The sequence below is a fragment of the Diabrotica virgifera genome, chromosome 9 (assembly GCF_917563875.1).
Source record: "Diabrotica virgifera virgifera chromosome 9, PGI_DIABVI_V3a".
NCBI lineage: Eukaryota > Metazoa > Arthropoda > Insecta > Coleoptera > Chrysomelidae > Diabrotica > Diabrotica virgifera.
The window spans coordinates 187,885,730-187,896,775 of NC_065451.1; positions in this window are offsets into that span (position 1 = coordinate 187,885,730).

Genomic DNA, 11,046 nt, shown 5'->3' on the forward strand with positions numbered 1-11,046 from the left:
TGAGGAATCCCAGTTTTCTTTTGCTTTTGATACTCTCAATTTTTCTTCTTCTGGGCTCAACTCTTCTTTTGAGGAGCCACAGGTTTCATTTTCTTTTGTCTTTTTCTGACTTTTTCTCCCTTTTCTTCTTTGTCCTTGCTTCGTTGCCAAATTAATTTCCACTGTTTGTTCTTTACCTGATTCGTCCGTATTTTGTTTCTCCTGTTCCTTGTTCTGTTCTTCTTCTTTTTCTTCTGTTAGATTCATCGTATTATTTTTAAAATCTATCACTCCATGTTTTTCTGCCAATTCGTCAACTCCTACTATCATGTCATGTGACATGTTTGGCATTATTACACATTGTAGTGCATACATCTTCTTACCCAGTCGTACCATTACTCGTATGCCTTCATTTATAGTTGCCAATGTCCGTTTGTTTGCGCCCACTAAATTTACCCTAGGTATTTTGTAAATTAAATTTGTTAAGTTAACTTCTTCTATTAGTTTTCTGTTGACCAATGTTATTTCAGATCCAGTGTCTATCATAATTTTAATTGGTTTCTCGTTGATAAATCCATCCACAAATTTTAAATTAACTCCATTTTTCTTTTCGTTGTTTCTTGCCAATTTAATAAACTCCTTGGGGTTACAAAAGATTCCTGTTTGATTTTTGGTTTTTAGTGAGCGCCGTCGTGAAAAAACGCCGGTTGCTCATCGTAGTTTATATTTTCGTCATAATGTCTCTCTCCGTCATATTCATCTGTCTGGGTATTATTTACTTCTCTTCTATTTTCTCTTGGTCTGTCGGATCTGTTTCGGTTTTCTCGATATCCCTGTTCATTTTGTCTACCATTATTTCTGTTTTCTTGATTTGCGAGTGTGGTGTTTCTATTCTGGTATTCTCGATTTCTGTCCTCATTCCATTGCCTATTTCTTTGTTCATAATTTCCTCTTCCGTTGTCTCTATTTTCGTTTTCCCTTCTGGGATTAAATTCTCGTCTTGTATAGTCCCTCCTATTTTGATTTCTATCTCGGTAATCCTGTGTTTCTCGGAGCCTGTAATCTTCTCGCGACCTTCTTGATTTTCTTTCTCTTAAACGTGATTCTCTTATTTGTAGGAATTGGCATAAACTATCTATGTCTTTGTAGTTTTGCAATGTGATATGGTCTTCCAGCGTTTCTTCGAAATGTCTTGCAATCAGTTCGACTAATTGTTCCGATGAGTAATTATATTGTAGATGTTTTGCGTTATAGTAAATTTGTAATGCATATGTCCTTTCTGATATACCCATCCTATCATTGTATTTCCCATTTTGCAATTCCTTGTTAATTTCCAATTGTTGGACTTTTCCCCAGAAATAATTCAAAAATTTTTGTTCAAATTGTTGCCAACTGTCAAATTCTTCTTCTTTGCAATCGAACCATAGGCTTGCTTCATATTTTAGATGGTTTCTGATAGTTTCTTTTGCTGTTTCGAAATTTCCGATGTGCTGTATTTTCTTTTTCAGGCTATTTATGAACGGCACTGGGTGTAATCTTCTTACATCCCCGCCAAACCTTATCTTCACGTCATCTGTGCTATGTATAACATTTTCTCTTCTTTCTCCTACATTTTGTTGAATATTGATTTCCGCAATCTTTCTTTCCATTTCTTCTCTGATTGCTTGAATAGCGTTTTCAAACTTGTTTTCCAAATTTTCTAGTTCCTTTTTCTGGCCATTCGTTAACTCCTTTATTTTATCTTGAATTTTCATTTCATACTTTTCTATGCGTTCCTCCATTTTCTTGTTGTTCTCTTCTATGGCTTGTTTTGTTTCCTTCTGATTTTCTTGCATTATTCTTTTTGTTTCATCCATTTTTTGATCCAATTTTTGTTGTGTTTCATCCATTTTTTGCTGTGTTTCCTTCATTGCTAGTTTTGTTTCCTCCTGATTTTTATCCATTGTTCGTTTTGCTTCATCCATTTTTTGTGACTGGAGTTGCATAAGTTGTAATAGTTTATCTATTCCTGATAATTCTTGCTGTTCTGATGCCATGATTGTCGTGTCTAAAATATCTTCTTGGTCTGAATGTTCTTTTTGTTTTTTGTTGTCCTTGCTTTGGCTTCTTGTCACTGACATTTGTTTTCAAGAAGTACTGTCCCCGCCAAATATGAAATTTTACTAGTATGTTACCAAGACGACTTTTTCTCACCCAAATATTATAAATTGTCAATAAATATATCAAATGTAAATATCGTAAAAATAAAATATTAAATCAGTTATGTAAAATTTGTACCTAAAGAGATCTAAAATTTTATGTTATCAAATGTAAGTATCTCACTTTTTACCACAGGCATATAAATTTTCAAATACCGGCTTTACTCTTTCTATCCTTCAAATTTGCCACTAGAAATACTTTACAATGCCCTCCACGTTGGACGACAGTTGTTGTGATCTTGATTATTGATATGAGATAATATTTTTATATGTCATTTAATTTAATCAATGCTTTAATACTAATCTAATTAATTTACCAGATCACATATCAATGTGTTTTCAATCTCAGGGCTTTTTATAAAATTAAGTACTTACATACGTGGCTTCTAAGTATTTCTTAATGGTTCCTAATCGGGATAGGAAAGAAAAGAGTAAAATAATAACACATATGGGTTACAATTGTAATCAAAATATTGTTTATTTTATTTAAATGGCAATCACTGCTTAATATTTGCTATATCTTATTATTCTTAAACATAACATTTACACATGGGAATCTTATTTCCTTTTTGTTTCCAATTGAAAGTTTTTATTAACATTTAACTATTATGATTTATTAGCAACAATTCTATTTAAGTTTGATGAAGCTTTTCTGATATTATTGATTATGTTTCTTCAATTTTAAATGTGGTATTTAATACGAAAAACCCATACATTCATGTCCAAACAAATGAGACTGACCTTTTTCTGGTGCTCTGAGAATGTCTTCACACAAGACCCGTTTCCTGCTATCCTTGGCTGCAATCAAAACCTCGTCCTGGCTTCCAGTAATGTTCTCCTCTGAAACTAGCTCGTATAGCTCTCGTTTCCTGCTTCTGTCGTGATGCTGTGTTCTACCTTTTTCGAAACTGCAATCAGCTACCGGGAACTCTTGGCTCAAGGAGGTTCTTTTACTCTCAACCTGGCCTACCTCTCGTTCTACGATCGATAATCCACACTCACGGAACTACACCGGCTTTCTCACTCTCCGTACACTACCGTCTACTACTCGACTTCACTTCTCGACAGCTCAAAACATTCTGATCTCTATTTGTCATTCATTCCCCTACTTTCTAAATATCCCTTCCAGATTCACAAATCAAACTTCCACCACCAACTCTCATTCGCAGTATTCCTCAAAACCAATTTTTAAACTTTCTAAATATGCTTAATGGATTTCAAAGAAAATAGTTAATTCCCATTCTAAAATTACTTTCTACTATATACAAATTTTTAATGACCTATTCTCTATTTCCACTTAGTCTTATTTAGCATCGGCTAATGATCGATCCTTCCGCGAACAACGATAATGACCTATTAACGATTTCACTTGAGTCTTATTTAATCACTTCTTAAAATTAAATATAACAATTTGTTGTATACAGGTTGTTCTAAATTTATATGCCCGTGGTTGAGAAAATTGAAAATATTTTATATTAAATTGAATTTTGTCTATAATTATCAAATTTTAATTTTCATATCAAATAGAAATATAACAATATATATCATTCTAGATACCCTCATATTTTGTAATAAAAAAAATTCCCTATATTGTACGAAAAAATTTTTTTTTTCTGAATTTAGGGTCAAAAACGAATTCCCTTGGTCTTCCATGTTCCAATTTTATATTAAGTACATACCGTCTATTATGTTGAATTGTTTGTAAGAAACATTTCAATATTGAAAAAAAAGTTGTTTGTTAAATCTGTCGCGACATAAATTAGTGTATATTTTAAAATTTCTTTAGTTCTATATTCAGAATGATGATTCCTGTTTCGGTTCAGTTGTGACTAAAATATGTTTTACTAATCTTTACTTATCATGTATTGATACAATACTAATATTAAAATTACGAATAGGTACATTATTTTATTCCTTAAAACAACTTAATTTTTTTGTCAATTGTCATTTTTTACTTGGTGTCATTTTTTACCCCCGTTGGTCATCCGTGTAACAGAAAAAAGATGATCATCGGAAGGTTAAATACAGCACCTAGAGACTTGCAACTTTTTGCATTATGTTCAGGAGGATGTCGCAAAAACGTCTACAATACAAAAAATGGTAAAAAAAATGCATAATTGCACTTTAAGCGCATCCAAAAGTACATAAACATGTCAAAATCAAAACATGTCGAAATAAGTATATTAGGGGCTAGATTTTGTTATTCAGGTGGTTTTTGGGGTCACTGAATACCAAAACATAATAAGAATCGACCCCCGAATCACCTGATGCTCAGGAATACTGCTAAGGCACGTCATCTAGTGCTACGATGATATGGGGACTCACTTGGTGCGAACAGAATACAGGAGACGGAGACTTGGGATCGCCGAATACGAATATGTCATCAGAACCAGCCCCCGAAGCATCTGATGCTCAGGATCACTGCTGAGGCAAGTCATCTTCTATAGTTTCGAGGTTCGGCACTAAATTGATACCGATTACTCGGGGGTTTTGGGTTGCTGAACACGAATATATTATTAAAACCAACCTTCAGTGCACCTAGTACCCAGGGTGACTGATATTGATGGCATCTTCTGGGATTTCGAGGCTTTAGGACACTAAATTGATGCAAATAGTTTTTGGGTTGTTTAACACGAATACGCCATCAAAACCCACCTCCGAAAATAAAAAACCTTCGAAATTCCATAACATGACGTGAATATCAGTCATCCTGGGCAGTAAGTGTTCCAAGGGTCATTTTTGATGTCGCAATCGTGTTCAACAACCCCAAAAGCACCCCAAGTAATCTGTTTGTATCAATTTAGTGACGAAACTTCAGAGGATGACGTGTCCCAGCAGCGACCCTGGGTACCAGGTGCTCCGGGAGTCAGTTTTGATGACGTATGTCGGTTCTGATGACGTATTTATGTTCACCCATTCCAAGACCTCCTAATAACCTATTTGCATGAGGTTGGTGCCGAAAACATTCGAAACTCCAGATCAGATGACGTAGCATAGCAGTAATCCTGGACACCAGGTGCATCAGGGGTCGGTTTTTATCGTCTATTCGTGTTCAGTTACCCCAAAAACTCCAAAGAATAAAAACAAAACTTATTAACAAATTTTAATTAACTAATTAGAAATGACTAATAATTAATTAGCTCTCCGTGTGACAAGCTTTACAGGTAAATTTCTATGAAGGCTTTAAAAAAATATGAGATTATTTGACGGCGTCCGTATTAAAAAGGTGGCCGTTAATACCAGGTCATAAATAAGGAAATCTAAAGATATGTAATTGGTTTGGAGAATTTTGAAACTGGCCGCAGTACATTATAATACATTACGAAAAATTACATTCCATGTAATAGTCCTAGTAATAGTCCTTTGTGCTTGTAATAGATGTTTTTAACTTTTCCGACCTCAAAAACAACAGCAAAGTTTAGCATTTTTCATCAGTCAGACAAGGTTTTTTTTCATCAATTAAAAAAACTGCATAATAAATGGAAGTATTTTTATATCGTACATGGGATCCATCTCTCTTCATAGTGGTATTATGAACCTTTTGACTTAAGTTAAACTTTTGAATTCTAAAATCAATTATTCATTAGAGATCTTATTATTGTAGCATAGCTCTGAAGATGGCTTTATAAGCCGAAAGCGCTCAGCTAGGAATTATTTAATTTACACAATTCAAAAGTACGCTTCTCCCTATTAACCTGCATAAAGATATTTATTAAAAAGTTCATAGATTATAAAATACCACTGGTTCTTGTATTTGCCGATTTGAGAAGGCTTTTGATTCTATAGAGTTTGAAACCGTACTGGAAGCGCTTAGCAGAGCCGAATAGATTACAGGCACAAGTCACTAATCAAAAACCCCTATGAGAACGCTAAACCAAGTATACGACTACACGAAGACACAGAAAAATTCAACTTACAGCGAGGAGTAAGACATGGAGACAATATTTCACCAAAATTGCTCACGGCAGCCCTAGAGTCAACATTTAAGAACACTCAATCTGAGCTTCAGCATAGATGGAGAAAGATTAAATAATCTGAGATTTTCAGATGATATTGTATTAATCACAAATAACTTACAAGGTACAGTTTCTATGATACATTCGCTGAAAACTCTGTCTGAGAGAGCAGGTTTAAAAATTAGTGGAAACATAGCTATTGACAATAATACCATACAACAAACAGACACTTACAAATACCTGCGACACGAGATCAAAATAAGCAACGACAATCAAATACATAGAGGTACTGCGTAGAGATACACACGTAGAGGTACTGCGCCGAATTGGAAAACAAAAAGAAATCTGTTTCACAATTAAGAAACGGAAATATATTGTTATAAATATATAAATGGAAAAAATACCTTGTTCATATTATGAGACATGATAAATATCATAATATACTCCAACTGATAATACAGAGTAGAATAGAAAGCAAACGCGGACCCGGAAAAATAAGACACTCATGGCTTCAAAACTTACGCCAATGGTTTGGACTAACATCGATCGAGTTATTCAGAAACGCCGCAAACAAAATTAAAATTGCTATGATGATAGCCAACGTCCGCAACGGACAAGGCATATGAAGAAGAATAATCAAACACATGAAATACAGAGGCGAGTAGGCCTGACATGGGCAGCATTTGATGGGCAGCAAAATAATCCATTACTATAAAAAGTTCAATTCCGATATGTCTCAAGCTTCTCTTCTTCTTCTTCTTCTTTTTATATAGACATTACTCTGTCTGTTTTTCAATATGCCTCCAGTAAGTTGTCGTTCCATCATTTTCGTGGTCTTCCCACTGATCGTCTTCCTATTGGGGAACCGTCTCTCGCCGTCCTTACTACTCTATTTGTTGTCATTCGGCCTATGTGGTCGTTCCATTCTACTCTTCTGCTTTTCACCCAGTTATTAATGTTGTCCACCATGCATCTCATTCGTATATCTGCACTTCTAGCTCTATCCCACAGCGTCTTACCATCGATTTTTCGCAATGTTTTCATCTCTGCTGTTTCTAGTATTCTTTTTGTCCTTTCTGTATCAGGTCGTGTTTCTGCCGCGTATGTCATTATTGGTCTGATGACTGTTTTGTAAATTCTGCCTTTCACTTCTTTTCCGATGTATTTATTTCTCCATATTGTTTAATTGAGGCAACCTGCGGCTCTGTTTGCTTTATTCACCTGATCTTCCACTTCTGTTTCGAGCTTTCCGTAGCTGCATAGTGTGATGCCTAGATATTTGAACTCCATGACTTGTTCTATAATTTTACCCTCCAGCTCTAATTTACACCTTATTAGATCTGCTGTTATAACCATGCATTTAGTCTTTTTTGGGGAAATTAACATGTTAAATTTTCTAGCGGTTATATTAAATTCGTGCAGCATACGTTGTAAATCATCTTCACTTTGAGAGATTAGTATTGCGTCGTCTGCATAGCAGATTATTTTAAGTTGTTTTTCTCCCATTTGGTATTCTTTTTTTTTCTTAGTTCTTTTATTATTTCGTCCATCATCAGGTTGAACAACAGAGGACTCAAAGAATCTCCCTGTCTTATCCCATTGTCAGCTTCAATTGGGTCAGTTAGTTCTTCATCTACTTTTACTTTTATTGTGTTGTTCTGGTAGATATTTTCGATAGTTTTAATTATTCCTAAAGGTACCTCTCTTCCGTACAATAAATGGATAACGTCCTTTAATTTGACCCTGTCAAATGCCATCTTAAGGTCCACGAAACATAAGTATGCCGGTTTGTTGTATTCTAACGATTTTTCTTGAAGCTGTCTCATTATAAATATAGCGTCGGTGCATGATCTTCCCGACCTAAAACCTTGTTGTTTTTCAGCTAATGTTATAATTTTAGTCAGTTTGTTTGTTATCACTTTGGTCGTTAATTTTAGTGTTGTGTTTAATAAATTATTTCCTCTGTAATTCTCCGGGTCCGATTTTTCTCCCTTTTTGAAGAGAGGTATTAGGATGCTTGATCTCCATTCTTGTGGTATTCTGTTTTGTTCTATTATTTTTTGGATTAGTTTTAATATTTGCTTGGTCAGGTCTTGTCCTCCATACTTTAGGAATTCATTCGATATTCTGTTCTCTCCTGGTGATTTTCTATTTTTTAATTTCCTTAATGCTTCCGTTACCTCTGCTTCTTCAATATTTATTTCTTCGTTTGTTGTCACTTCAGGTGTTGGTGGTTCGTTATCGTTATCTTTAGCAAACAGAGATCGAAAATAGTCTTCCCAAGTTTCCTTCTGAATGTGTTTCGTTTTTATTAGTTTGTTCATCTCTTTTCTTTGTCCTCTGATCATTCTCCATATTTCCTTTTATGTTCCGTAGAAGTCGTGTTCCATCTGTTTTGAGAAACTCTCCCAGTGTTCTCTTTTTATTGCTCTGACTAAAGTGTTTGTTTCGTTTATAATTCTTTTATAGTGGTTATATGCCTGTTGTGTTTGTTTTGTACTGTATTGTAAAAAGGCTTTCTTCTTTTCTTCACATTTTATCTTCACTTCCTCTCGAAACCATGGGGTTTTCTTTTTTGATATATTGGTATTCGTTATTTTCCTCTCTCCAAGTGATTCTGTTGCTGCGTTAATTATGTTACTTTTGAGTTTTTCTCAGCTTTCCTCGATGTTATCGTTTTCTAGTATTTCATTATCAGCAATCTTCTCTGATATTCTTTTTCTATATAAGTACTCCGTGGATTCCGTACTTAGTCCTTCGACTTTGATTTTTGTTTGTGTTGGTGCCACTCTCTTAGGTGTGAAGCATTTCATGGTGATTCTAATTTTACATAATACTAGGCTGTGGTCACTACCTACATGCTGAGTTGAGGCATCTTAGGTCATTAATTTTTGATGGATATATATCTCTGTTAGTTACAATATAGTCTATCATAGATGTTTGTCCACGGGTATTATTGAATGTATATTTGTGTTGGTGTTTGTAGCCAAAAAAGGTGTTGTTTATTCGAAGTTCGTTATTTGTGCAGAAGTTTATCATCAGTTCTCCATTTTCGTTTTTGACATTCTCATTATGTTTTTTTTTTATTTCCAGGTATTACTTGGTTGCCTATTCGAGCGTTAAAATCCCCCAGTATTATCAATTTTCCTCTGACTTGATCTAATACTTGTTGCAATTGATCATAGAATATTTCCCTTGTTGTTTGGGGCTTACTATATGTCTCAAGCGAAAGGGTTTATAACCAATGTGTTTTGCCTGTACAAACTTATAGAGCAGAGACTTTAACCCTGACGCAAAAATCCGCGATTAAACTCAAGAGTTACACAACTAACCATGTAACGTGCAATGCTGGACGTGAACCTTCGAGGCCAGATAACAAACCAACAAATCAGGTAAAGACCAGGAGTTCAAGACTCCATCGAAAGTGTTTTTAAAAAAACTTCATTCCACTTAAGTGGAACTGAGCAGGTAGTCGAGGCATTGAAGGATTGAAGTATCGATTTTTTTGCAGTAAGACGGATTTTAATGCGGATTGGTGCGTTGGATTCGTGAGAATGTCAGGAAATTTTGTGAACTAATGTAATGAATAAGAAATCTCAAATGGCATTTGTGCATAAGAAAAATGCATTTCAAAAGTGCATTTTGAAATAGGCAATTATTATAAATTCGCAACTCGGTACTAAATAGTGGGAAAAATTGACTCAATTTTCTTACTCGGGCTTTTTGGGGTCGCTGAAAACAAATATGAGGTCGGCGATAGTGTGCAAACTACCTGGTGCCTGCAGCGGGTGTAATAAACGTCTTACTCTGGAGTATTATGGTAATTTGTTAAATAATTGGCCCAAACTTGTAACTCGGGGGTTTTTGGGGTCGCTGAAAATGAATATGAGGTCGGCGAAAGTGTGCAAAGTACCTGGTGCCTGCAGCGAGTGTAATAAACGTCTTCCTCTGGAGTATTATGGTAACTTATTATATAATTAGTTTAAACTCGTTACTCGGGGGTTTTTGGGGGAATCTATTTTCTTCGATGTAACGATAGTGATCGAAAGGACATACTACAACTGAATACTACAACAAAAATCCACAAAATATCCTCTCTCTAAATGAACTTCTTGATGAGTATAAATAGTATTGGCACACTGATTCGACCTCCAGTCAATATACAATATACGCAGACAATCTAGTAATTTTCTCTCAAGGCAAAACCACATCATCCACTTGCGCCTAAATTCAAACTGCTTTAAATGATATCCAGAGTTGGTCAAAAGGAACAGGATTTAAATTTTCATAAAAAAAATCTAAAATAGTTAATTTTAGTAAAAAACATAATTCCAACTTAATTAATTTAACCTTAAATGGAACCCCACTACAACTTCTTACTTTTGTAACCGTGTCAATGGTGTGCGTTGCTGAGACACGTTAATTTAAATAAAAAAAAATATTTCTTACACTTCTTTATAATAAATTATTTAAATAACAGGAAAACAAAATAAGAAAAAAAACGTGTTCTGTTTTACTTACAGTGTAACCGTTATATTAGTGTATACAAACGTGTGAGACAGAAAGGCAATAAATCCTACATGAAATTAGTCAAGAATGTATCAATACTTCCAACATAATTTTAAGCGCCAAATTAAAAAAAAATGGAAATCCTGAACAAAATAATCATGTTTATCAAAATATCCTATGAAATTTGAATTTAATCGTTGCGATATTTATTTTCAGTGACCCCAAAGACCACCGAATAACAAGTTTGGGCCAAATATTTAACAAATTACCATAATAGTCCAGAGAAAAACGTTTATTACACCTGCTGCAGGCACCAGGTAGTTTGCACGCTCTCGCCGACCTCATGTTCATTTTCAGCGACCCCAAAAACTCCCGAGTAATGAGTTTAAGCCAATTATATGATA